The following is a 12769-nucleotide window of genomic DNA, read 5'->3' as shown; positions in this document are numbered from 1 at the left end:
ACCGTTATTGTGTAAATTGAGTTATTGTCTCTGTCGGCCCTGTTTGTGAACACATCTCCCACTCCCCTGATCAAGGAGCAGTGCTCCGAAAGCTCGTGTCTTGTGCTGCCAAATCGACCTGTTGACCTTTAACCTGGTGCTGTTGCCCCGCCCACCATCTCACACCGTCACAATGCCCGGCTGATTGACGGCAGCTCCGGACCAATAGGAGGAGAAGGGGGCGGGACTGGATTACCGAGCGGGAGGGGCTGGTCCTCCAACCAATCGGAGTGAATGAGGGGCGGGGCTGGGAGTGGAGCATGCGCAGTGTGCGGGATGGCAATGGGTGATTTGATGTCAGTGAGTGGAATGGCGGCTCGGGGGGAGCGATGGATCCGGCGGGTGGGCGGAGAGGATTCATAACCAGGTTTGTGTACAGCGGAAACTCAGAGAATGAAATCGCCGGTTCCCCGTTTGTACCCAGCGGGAGCCCAGTATTGTTCCCCGTTTCTGCCCCGAGTTCACCGCCGCCATGTTTACAGCGGGGTTGTGCGCCTGCACCGCCGCCGTCTTTGTGAGGAGCAATGTGAGGAGAGCGCATGTTCAGTGCCATCTTTGTGAGGGGCAATGTGGGGAGAGCGCATGTTCAGTGCCATCTTTGTGAGGGGCAATGTGGGGAGAGCGCATGCCCAGTGCCATCTTGGTCTGGGTTTGACCAAAGGGCAGAGGTTAAAGGTGAGTGTGTTTCAGAGGGGATGTGGGGACAGAATGTTGAGCAGACTGTGTTGGAAATCTGGACCTCGCTGCCTGAGTGGCTGCTGGAGGCAGGGACTCTCTGATTGAAGAAGCTTCTGGACAAACACATCAATACACAAGGTATGGTCGCTGATAGTCCAAGTACATTGATTAGACTCAATTGGTATTGAGGGGGCGGGGGAGAGAGGTTGGGGTGAGTAGTTGCGGGGGATGAGGGTGAGGGGCAGGGGGTGAGGGGTTGCGGGTGGAGAGGTTGTGGAGTGAGGGGTTGCGGAGAAGCGGGCGAGGTGTTGGGGGGATGGGGTGAGTAGTTGTGGGAGTGAGGGGCAGGGGGTGAGGGGTTGCGGGGCAGGGGTGGCAGGAGAGTGGTTGGAGTGGGGAGGGTTTGCGGGGGTTGGGGAAAGGGGTTGCGGAAGAAGGGTTGTAGGGGAGGGAATAAGGCGTTGCGGGGCAGCGGTTGCATGGGGGAGGGTTTGCAGGCGTGGGGGGGTGGGGCAGAGGTGGAGGAAGCGGTGGGGCTCGGGGAGGGGATGCGGGTGAGGGATTGCAGGGGGCGATCTATCTTCAATAGATTGGTTGAAGACTTGGGCAGAGAGGTGGCAGATGGAGTTTAATCCGGACAAATGTGAGGGAATGCATTTTGGAAGGTCCAGTACAGATCGGAAATATAGAGTAAATGGCAGAACCCTTAAGAGTATTGAAAGGCAGAGGGATCTGGGTGTACAGGTGCACAGGTCACTGAAAGTGGCAACGCAGGTGGAGAAGGTAGTCAAGAAGGCATTTGGGATTTCAATGTTGGGGTTGTTGTTGAATTTATTCGTGGTTTTCAATGTTGGGGTTGTTGTTGTTGAATTTGTTTGTCTTTTTTACATTTTAGTTTATTGTTGAATTTGACAGGTACACAGGTCACTGTGTGGCAACGCAGGTGGAGAAGGTCGTCAAGAAGGCATACGGCATGGTCGCCTTCATCGGCCGGGGCATTGAGTTTAAAAATTGGCAAATCATGTTGCAGATTTATAGAATCTTAGTCAGGCCGCATGTAGAATATAGTGTTCAATTCTGGTCACCACACTAACAGAAGGATGTGGAGGCTTTGGAGAGAGTACAGAAAAGTTTTTTCTGAATGTTGCCTGGTATGGAGGGCATTAGCTATGAGGAGAGGTTGGAGAAACTTGGTTTGTTCTCACTGGAACGACGGAGGTTGAGGGGAGACCTGATAGAAGTCTACAAGATTATGAGGGGCATGGACAGAGTGGATAGTCAGAAGCTTTTTCGCAGGGTGGAAGAGTGAATTACTCGGGGGAATAGGTTTAAGGTGGAGGGGGAAGGTTTAAAGGAGTTGTCCGAGGCAAGTTGTTTTACACAGAGGGTGGTGGGAGCCTGGAACTCGCTGTCTCCCTCTTTCTCCCTGTCACTCTCACTCCCTCTCACTCTCCATTTCTCTCTGCACCCATTCACCCTCCCCCTGCTTCAGTAATGTCCATAGAGAAGGAAATCTGCCGTCCTTACCTGGTCTGGTCTACATGTCATTCCAGAGCCACAGCAACGTGGCTGACTCTCAGCTGTCCTCCCAAATGGCCGAGCAAGCCATTTCGTTCAAGGGCACGGTGCCACATGGTTCGCACTGCTGCCTCACAGCGCCAGTGAATCACGTTCCATTCCCACCTTTGGTCACTCTGTGTGGAGTTTTCACCCTGTGCATACGAAGATCCCAAAAATAATGGGAATTTTAAATTTCAGTGCAGCCTTTCTCATAGTGGAGCTCTCTCTCTCAATTCCTGCATGATTGTAATGTCGAAACTGACAGGCATCTAGTTTGCAAAGATTTTACAATTGAGTAAATGTTTACAGGCAGCGACAGAGAGAGAGAGAGAATGAGACAAAGAGACTGCAACAGGCAGAGATGGAGGCAGAGGCAAAGAGACTGAGACACGCCCCAACGGGCCCTCAGAATTAAAATGCAGAGTCTGTCCCTCATTGAAGCCCTGCTCCCACTAACCGCCTCAGTTTAACCCACCACATCCAGCTGTTTTATATCCCCCTCATTTCTCCCCTCACTCTGTCTGTCTCTCTCTCCATCTGTTTCTGCTGCATTTCGGGCTTGAATTGTGGCCTAGTCACAGAGGCTGCATTAAACCTTGGGGCAAAGAGCAGGATTCGCTCCACTCCAGTGAAACACAACAATTCTCTCCAGCCCGGAAAGCTGGAGTGACAGAGGCAGTGATAGTAATCCCCTGTCCTGAGCCCCTGCCCCTGGCACCACCCCTTCTAAAAACACAGTCAGGACTCTGGAATTGGGAACGTTTCCCTCCCTCATCCCTCACATGTTTTACAGTCAGTTCCATTTTAAATTTGCGTGTTTACAAGTTGGAGTTCAGGAAAGGCAGCTGGTTATTGATGCACAGCCAGATCCCATGAGCAATAATTTGACGATATCCGGATGGGACAAAGGGGAGAAATGTAATTCTCCCAGCTTCATGCCTGGTGTAATCCTCCCACCCAGACACTGAACGCCACGTATATTCCGAGTCTGAATAGACAACATCTCAGTCACAGAAAGAGATAAACTCCCCTCTTTAAACTGGGAACAAGCTGTGTCCATTCCTTGGAGACTTTTTAAAATCAGCCTCCCAACATTTATTTATTTGTTTATTTAGTTGTTTATTTCTGTAAATTGGGAATCCCAGAGGGCTGTGACTGAGGCTTTTCTCCAGAGACAGGGAGCTGGGCACTGACCCCACACTGGACACCCCCCAGAACCTGTGTCTCATCCCACCTCCTCACTTCAATCCACACCTCTGTTTTGCTGTCAATGTCTGTTTTTCCCTCACCCCCGCTCTCGATTTCTTTGTTCTGTAACTCTCCCCAACGCTCTACCATTAACTCAGTAAATCCTGCCCTGATTCGATCAACCAAAATGCATCACCTTGCATTTATCTAAATTAAACTTCATCTGCCATTTGTCAACCCGCTGGCCCAATTGATCAAGATCCGATTGCAATCGGAGATAACCTTCACTGTCCACTATGCCACCAATTCTGATGTCATCTCCAAACTTACTAACCATGCCTCCTAAATTCTCATCCAATTCAATATAACACGGGACATGGAGAAATCAGACATTGGTATAGTTAATGCTGGTATTTAGCATCATGCTTCAACGCCGCTACCTTTCCCTGACCTGAAATAGATGCTATAGAAATCATAGAAATCATAGAAACCCTACAGTACAGAAAGAGGCCATTCGGCCCATCGAGTCTGCACCGACCACAATCCCACCCAGGCCCTACCCCCATATCCCCACATCTTTAACCGCTAATCCCTCTAACCTACGCATCTCAGGACACTAAGGGCAATTTTTAGCATGGCCAATCAACCTAACCCGCACATCTTTGGACTGTGGGAGGAAACCGGAGCACCCGGAGGAAACCCACGCAGACACGAAGTGAATGTGCAAACTCCACACAGACAGTGACCTGAGCCGGGAATCGAACCCTGGAGCTGTGAAGCAGCAGTGCTAACCACTGTGCTACCATGCCGCCCCCCACTGTGCTACCGTGCCGCCCCTATTCAGGATATTCGTGCCCTGTTCAGAAATTATTTAACACTCGGGTATTTCTGACCAGGTCACTGGCACAGAGTCAGGTTCTGTGGCCTGGAAAGGAAAGAGAGGGGTTAGGAGAGCAATAGTGGTGGGGGATGCGTCGGTTAGAGGCACAGACAGGCGATTCTGTGGTTGCGAACGGGACTCCAGGATGGTAGTCTGCCTACCTGGTGCTGGGGAAATGGATGTCACCGAGCGGATAGGAGGCATCTTAAAAGGGGAAGATAAAGAAACGGATATCATTGTACACATTGATGCAAATGACGTAGATAGGAAGAGCAGGGGGATCCTACGAGAGCAATTCAGGGAGTTGGGAAATGGACTAAAAAGTAGGGCCTCCAGGGTGGCCATCTTCGGGCTGCTCCCGATGCCTGGTGCCAGTGAGGCTAAGAATAGGGAGTTAGTACAATTGAATGCTTGGCTAAAGGACTGGTTCAGGAGGGAGGTCTTCATTTTCCTAGATCAATGGGAAGTTTTCAGGAGAGGATGGAACCTGTACAAGAAGGACGGGTCACAACTATGTTGAAAGGGCACGAATATCCTGGCTGGGAGTTTTGCTAGTGCAGTTCGGGGGGGTTTAAACTAGTATGGCAGGGGGGTGGGGATCAAAATATTAGGTCTACAAGTGTAGAGGCTGGGGACGAGCTTGGGACTGGGACAAAGCTGGCAAAGAAGAAGAGCACTCTGGGGGAGGACGACCTCACTGAGCCTGGAGGTCTGGAGTGCTTATACTTCAATGCAAGGAGCGTAGCAGGTAAGACAGACGAACTTAGGGCCTTAATGCTCACGAGGGATTTGGATGTGGTTGCCGTGACAGAGACTTGGTTGAAAGAGGGACAGGACTGGCAGCTGAATATTCCGGGGTACAAGTGTTTTAGGCGAGACAGAGGAGGGGCCAAAAGAGGTGGGGGAGTAGCAGTATTAGTTGGAGAGCATATTACAGCGGTGCAGAGGGAGGACAATTCAGAGGGGTCGTGTAACGAGTCACTCTGGGTGGAGCTTAGAAACATGAAGGGCGCAGTCACTATGTTGGGGCTATACTACAGGCCCCCTAACAACCCGAGGGAAGTGGAAGAACGGATATGTCAGGAGATACTGGATAGGTGCAGGAAAAATAGGGTTGTTGTAGTGGGAGACTTCAATTTCCCTGGTATAGAGTGGAAATCGCTGAGAGCTGGGACTCTGAAATGGGGAGGAATTTGTAAAATGCGTACAGGAGGGTTCTTTGGAACAATATGCAGATAGCCCGACTAGAGAGGGGCTATACTGGACCTAGTACTGGGGAATGAGCCCGGTCAGGTCTTCAAAGTTTCGGTAGGGGAACATGTAGCAAATCGTGACCACAATTCTATTAGCTTTAGGATAGTGATGGGAAAGGATGAGTGGTGTCCCAAGGGTAAGGTGTTGGATTGGGGGAAGGCTAACTTTCGTGGGATTAGGCAGAAATTGGCAGCTCTTGATTGGGAGAGGCTCTTTGAGGGTAAATCCACATCTGGCATGTGGGAGTATTTTAAGGGACAGTTGTTAGGGCTACAGGACAGGCATGTGCCTGTAAAAAAGAAGGATAGGATTCGAGAACCGTGGATAACCAGGGAAATTGAGGGACTGGTCAAAAAGAAAAGAGAGGCATATGTTAGGTCCAGGCAGCTAAAAACAGAGGGAGCTCTGGAGGAGTACAAAGAAAGTAGCAAGGAACTGAAATGGGGAATTCGAAGGGCAAAAAGGGGTCACGAAATGTCCTTGGCAGACAGGATTAAGGAGAATCCCAAGGCATTTTATTCATACGTTAGGAACAAACGGGTTGTCAGGGAAAAAATCGGACCTCTCAGGGACAAAAGTGGGGAATTATGCTTGGAGCCCAAAGAAGTAGGGGAGATCCTAAATGAATACTTTGCGTCGGTATTCACAAAGGAGAGGGATGTGTTGACTGGGAGTGTCTCGGAGGGGAGTGTTGAACCGTTGGAGAAAATCTCCATTACAAGGGAGGAAGTGTTAGGTTTGTTAGAGAATATAAAGACTGCCAAATCCCCAGGGCCTGATGGAATCTATCCAAGGCTGCTCAGGGAGACGAGAGATGAAATCGCTGGGCCTCTGACGCAAAGCTTTGTCTCGTCACTGGACGCAGGTGAGGTCCCAGAGGATTGGAGGATAGCTAATGTGGTCCCGTTATTTAAGAAGGGTAGGAAGAATAACCTGGGAAATTATAGGCCGGTGAGCTTGACGTCCGTGGTGGGCAAGTTGTTGAAGATTCTTAGAGATAGGATGTATGCGCATTTAGAAAGGAATAAACTCATTAACGATAGTCAGCATGGTTTTGTGAGAGGGAGGTCATGCCTCACTAACCTGGTGGAGTTTTTTGAAGAAGTGACCAGAATGGTTGACGAGGGAAGGGCCGTGGATGTCGTCTATATGGACTTTAGTAAAGCGTTTGACAAAGTCCCTCATGGTAGGCTGGTGAAAAAGGTTGGATCTCATGGGATAAAGGGGAAGGTGGCTAGATGGGTGGAGAACTAGCTTGGTCACAGAAGACAGAGGGTGGTAGTGGAAGGGTCTTTTTCCGGCTGGAGGCCTGTGACTAGTGGAGTTCCGCAGGGCTCTGTATTGGGACCTCTGCTGTTTGTGATTTATGCAAACGATCTGGAAGAAGGTGTAACTGGGGTGATCAGTAAGTTTGCGGACGACACAAAATTGGCAGGACTTGCAGAAAGTGAGGTGCATTGTCAGAGGCTACAGAAGGATATAGATAGGCTGGAAATTTGGGCAAAGAAATGGCAGATTGGGTTCAATCCTGATAAATATGAAGTGATGCATTTTGGTAGAAATAATGTAGGGAGGAGCTATACATAAATGGCAGAACCATAAAGGGTGTAGACACGCAGAGGGACCTGGGTGTGCAAGTCCACAGATCCTTGAAGGTGACGTCACAGGTGGAGAAGGTGGTGAAGAAGGCACATGGCATGCTTGCCTTTATAGGACGGGGCATAGAGTATAAAAGTTGGGGTCTGATGTTGCAGATGTATAGAACGTTGGTTCGGCCGCATTTGGATTACTGTGTCCAATTCTGGTCGCCACACTACTGGAGGCTTTGGAGAGAGTACAGAGGAGGTTTACCAGGATGTTGCCTGGTATGGAGGGGCTTAGTTATGAGGAGAGATTGGGTAAACTGGGGTTGTTCTCCCTGGAAAGACGGAGGATGAGGGGAGACTTAATAGAGGTGTATAAAATTATGAAAGGCATAGATAGGGTGAACGGTGGGAAGCTTTTCCCCAGGTCGGTGGTGATGTTCACGAGGGGTCATAGGTTCAATGTGAAGGGGGGGGGAGGTTTAACACAGATATCAGAAGGACATATTTTACACAGAGGGTGCTGGGGGCCTCTAATGCGCTGCCAGGCAAGGTGGTGAAGGCGGACACACTGGGAACGTTGAAGACTTATCTAGACAGCCACATGAACGGAGTGGGAATGGAGGGATACAAAAGAATGGTCTAGTTTGGACCAGGGAGTGGCACGGGCTTGGAGGGCCGAAGGGCCTGTTCCTGTGCTGTATTGTTCTTTGTTCTGGAGGAACAGACGGACGGTGCACAGTGAAACGTTATGCTGTTGATGGCAGCCTAGAATCAGAAAGATTGAAGGAACTCACAAGGTCAATCCTATTTTTGATGTGAGTGGGGTGAGAGAGAGAGTGTTGAGGTGAAGGGGAATTTTGAGGTGAGAGGTTCAGTGTTGAGGTGAGGGGTGTTGCTGTGGACGGTGGGAGTTGAGGTGAGAGGCGGTTACTGAGGTGAGAGGGAGTGTGTTGATGTGAGGAGGGAGCTTTCAGATGAGAGGGGAACAACATGGTGTTATATCAATACACACTGATCCAACAAACACTCCCAGGATATTTACTGCAGGGATTAGGTGTGAAGTCAGTCTGTCCCCTCACGCTGCCAGCCAGAGTGCGGAGGGAACGGTGACAGCCCTTAAACACGGAGCAAACATCATCTGCAACATCCCATCAAACACTCCAATGTCAGCTACAGAGGTCCAGTGTCACTCCCACCCCATCTTAACTGTGTGACCAGGCGGTCTCATGGCTGCTAAAGTGAAGGTTCAACTTAGTCAGGCAACCTTCAGGCTCGATATCCGTCAGCTTGCGCCCATCAGACATTTACAAGGATAAGCTGCCTCTACACTCCCATCAAATACCCTCATTGTAGATGCAGCACAGGCCCAGATACACAAACTGTCTCCCTCTACACTGTCCAAACACGAATCTCCAGTGCAGGTATAGCAGAGGGTGAGATAGACAGTGTGGACAGGTGAGAGGGGGGGAGCGTTGAGACGAGAGGGGGAGCGTGTTGAGGCGAGAGGGTGAGAGTGTTGAGGCGAGAGGGGGAGAGCGTTGAGGCGAGAGGGGGAGAGCGTTGAGGCGAGACGGGGAGAGCGTTGAGGCGAGAGGGGGGGAGCGTTGAGGCGAGAGGGGTGGATGTTGAGGCGAGAGGGGGAGAGTGTTGAGGCGAGAGGGGGGAGAGCGTTGAGGCGAGAGGGGGGAGAGCGTTGAGGCGAGAGGGGGGAGCGTTGAGGCGAGAGGTGGAGAGCGTTGAGGCGAGAGGGGGAGAGCGTTGAGGCGAAGAGCGTTGAGGCGAGAGGGGGAGAGCGTTGAGGCGAGAGGGGGAGAGCGTTGAGGCGAGAGGTGGAGAGCGTTGAGGCGAGAGGTGGAGAGCGTTGAGGCGAGAGGGGGAGAGCGTTGAGGCGAGAGGGGGAGAGCTTTGAGGCGAGAGGGGGAGAGCGTTGAGGCGAGAGGGGGAGAGTGTTGAGGCGAGAGGGGGAGAGCGTTGAGGCGAGAGGGGGAGAGCGTTGAGGCGAGAGGGGGAGAGCGTTGAGGCGAGAGGGGGAGAGCGTTGAGGCGAGAGGGGGGGAGCGCTGAGGCGAGAGGGGGGGGGCGCGGAGGCGAGAGGGGGGGAGCGCTGAGGCGAGAGGGGGAGAGCGTTGTGGCGAGAGGGGGAGAGGGGGGGAGCGCTGCGGCGAGAGGGGGGGAGCGCTGAGGCGAGAGGGGGAGAGCGTTGAGGCGTGAGGGGGAGAGGGGGGGAGCGCTGCGGCGAGAGGGGGGAGCGCTGAGGCGAGAGGGGGGGAGCGCGGAGGCGAGAGGGGGGGAGCGCGGAGGCGAGCGGGGGGGAGCGCGGAGGCGAGCGGGGGGGAGCGTGGAGGCGAGAGGGGGAGTGTTGAGGTGACAGTGGGAGTGTGGAGGTGACAGTGGGAGTGTGGAGGTGAGAAGGGAATTTTGTGGTGTGGGTGAGGTTCTGTAACACACTGGTTGGCGCTGCTGCCTCATGGCGCCAAAGACCCGGGTTTGATTCCAGCCTCGGGTCACTCTCTGTGTGGAGTGCGCACGTTCTCCCCTGTCTGCGTGGGAATCCTCTGTGTGCTCTCATTTCCTCCCACACTCCAAAGATGTGGGAGTTAGTTGGATTAGCCATGCTAACTTGGGAGACGGGCAACGTACAGGACAGGTACTGGACGGGGTTAGATACAGAGTAAATTTCCCTCATCAATGTCCCCATCAAACACTCCCAGGACGTGTACAGCATGGGGATAGACACAGAGTAAATTTAAGACTGTGCCCATCAAACATTCACACGGTAAAATTCCCTCTGCACCACCCAGAACGGCTACAGCATTGGCCGGGATGGGGGGGTAGATACATAATAAACCTCTCTCTCCAGTGTCCTCATCAAGCACTCCCAGGATACCCAGGATAGGGACAGTACGTCGTTAAATGTAGAATAAATCTCCCTCTATAATGTCCCCATCAAACTCTCCAAAGACAGATGCAACTAGTGAGAGTTCAGATGCAGCTCAGGCTGAGATTTCCAGAAACCTCCCATCACACTGTTTCACCAAGAACTCCAGTGAAGGGGTAGCAAGGGTGAGATGCACAAAAAATGTCTGCATAGACTGTCCAAACACTAAAGACCTGAGCAAGAGCAGAACAGGGTAAGGTCCACAGAAAATCTCTCCACACTGTCCTATCAGGAACTCGAGCGCAGGTGGACACAGAGATACATATAGTTCTGCTCTCCCTGTATATTGCCAGAAAAAAATCCCATGTATGGGTAAAGAAAAGTTCAATACAGATACATCTCCTCTTGATACTGCCCTCTGAAACCCTCCCAGAACAGTTACACACGGGATTGCAGACAGAGCAAAGCTCACTCTGCAGTGTCCCATTGAATAGTTGACTGCAAAGGGTGTTTACTCTGTGTCGAACCCCATTCTGAACCATGTTTCTGTATTTGCCATTGGGTTCCTGTAAATTGTGCTTCCATTGAACATTTCCAAGGATAGGGACAGCACTGGGTAAAGTGTATGGTCTTGCTGCACTGCCAATTCAAACAGGCTGATAAAAGGGACGTGTATCTTCTGTATCAAACACGTTTCCATCACTGTCCATGAAGTAATCCCAGGGCAGCCTCACTGATAATGATATTTTCCACACGTGCTTTCATAATAACTGTCTTCTGTTAATTTGTTGTTATAGTTTTGTGAAATACTCCTTCAGACCTTTCCTAAATACAGTTCAGACACTTGGGAATTCGAATGAATGAATTGCAAACATTTTCTGTTGTAAAGAACATAGAAAAGCTACAGCACAAACAGGCCCTTCGGCCCACAAGTTGCGCCGGTCATGTCCCTACCTACCTCGGCTTATATACAGGCTTACCTAGAACCCTCAATCCTATTAAGTCCCATGTACTCATCCAGGAGTCTCTTAAAAGACACCATCGAGTTTGCCTCCACCACCACTGGCGGCAGCCGATTCCACTCACCCACCACCCTCTGAGTGCAAAACCTACCCCTCACATCTCCTCTGTAGCTATTCCCCAGCACCTTTAACCTGTGTCCTCTCGTAGCAGCCATTTCAGCCCTGGGAAAAAGCCTCTGTGAGTCCACCTGATCTATACCACTCAACATCTTTTATACCTCTATCAGGTCACCTCTCATCCTTCATCTCTCCAAGGAGAAAAGACCGAGCTCTCTCAACATATCCTCATGAGGCATGCCAACCAATCCAGGCAACATCCTTGTAAATCTTCTCTGCACCCTTTCAATAATTTCCACGTCCCTCCTGTAATGTGGCGACCAGAACTGAGCACAGTACTCCAAGTGGGGTCTGACGAGGGTCTTATATAGCTGCATCATTATCCCCGGACTCCTAAACTCAATCTCTCGATTGATGAAGGCCAGGTGAAAACTGCCCCAGTTAAGTAAATCAGATTGATCAACTGATTGCAATCAATGCCAAATGGGGAATAATTGTCCCGTGTAGAAGTGAGAACCCGTTCCATATTGTGATTGTTTGCAGTATTGGGACAGTGAGATGACCCGATCCAACACAAGAACACATTGCAATATCTCCCAGTAACAGTGAGTCTGTGTGTCAGCGTTAACCAAGCGGGGTGACATTCCCGGTGGTGCTGACATCTCACGCAGAGTGAAAACCAGAATTCAATTGGTGGGGATTGCCTTGTTAAATTCAGCTGGGGATTTATTGAGGGAATTTGTGAAAATGCATGTGGAGATCTTATACAATCTAATTGAAAAACATTTCGAAATCCGTTTCTCCAACTGACTGTACAGAACAGAAGAGGTACATTTATAGAGATCTCAAGGTGAATAACATTAGTTCCAGTCACTGAACACCAGCAGTAACTTTGTAATGCATATCATTTTATACATGTTTCACATGCAGTGAATATATTTATTTTAATTCCGGTCTCTGAGCAGTCAGATATTGATACAGATAATTCTGATATTTAGCACCATGCTCCCACACTGCCACCTCTGCTTGACCTGAAATAGATGCTCTGTTCCGCAATTATTTAATCCAAGTGTATTCGTGGAGGAACAAACTTACATTCTGCATTCAAACTTTATGTTGTTGAGATCAGCCCAGGATCAGAATGATTGAAGGAGCTGAAGGTTTTTGAGACAGTTTGTGTGACGCTGCTGCTGTGTTGCCTTTATTCGTTTTGTAACGCGGGGGTCGCAGGGAATCAGTAGCGACAATAAGAGTGAGGTCAGTGATGTATCTGTTTGTCAGTTGGTAATAAGAATGAAGTTGGTGATACACCTGGAAGGTAAAGACAGTAGGAATGAGGTTAGCCATGCACCTGGATGTGTATTGACAATCAGAGCAATTCAGTAATGTATCTGTGCAGGTTGTGAAAGGAGAGTGCGGTCACTGCTGTTCCTAAATACCTGGTTCCAATAAGAATCAGGTTATTTCTGCATCTGCAGGGACAGGTGTAGCATCGGGGAAACACAAGATAAAACTCCATCTGCAATTTCCCCAGCAAACACACCCAGGGCAGGGACAACTGGCGGATGTTTGAGTTGGGTGGAGTGGGGGGCTGTGTGTGGAGTGAAAGTTTATTATGGAAGTGAGGG

At 50.4% G+C, this 12769-nt stretch overlaps 1 long non-coding RNA gene across 1 annotated transcript in view; it reads left to right on the top strand.

Annotated features, from left to right (window-relative positions):
* The first annotated feature begins 306 nt into the window (after nt 1-306).
* The window catches only part of LOC144482100 (uncharacterized), a 44933-nt gene continuing 32470 nt past the window's right edge, over nt 307-12769 (top strand). The window contains exon 1 of the long non-coding RNA XR_013495855.1: nt 307-406. This is a non-coding gene — a long non-coding RNA (uncharacterized LOC144482100). The remainder of the gene's footprint in view (nt 407-12769) is intronic.

The sequence above is a fragment of the Mustelus asterias genome, assembly GCF_964213995.1.
Source record: "Mustelus asterias chromosome 26 unlocalized genomic scaffold, sMusAst1.hap1.1 SUPER_26_unloc_14, whole genome shotgun sequence".
NCBI classification, from domain to species: domain Eukaryota; kingdom Metazoa; phylum Chordata; class Chondrichthyes; order Carcharhiniformes; family Triakidae; genus Mustelus; species Mustelus asterias.
Note: the sequence above shows the minus strand (reverse complement) of the source record. Positions and strands in the feature narration are given on the sequence as shown.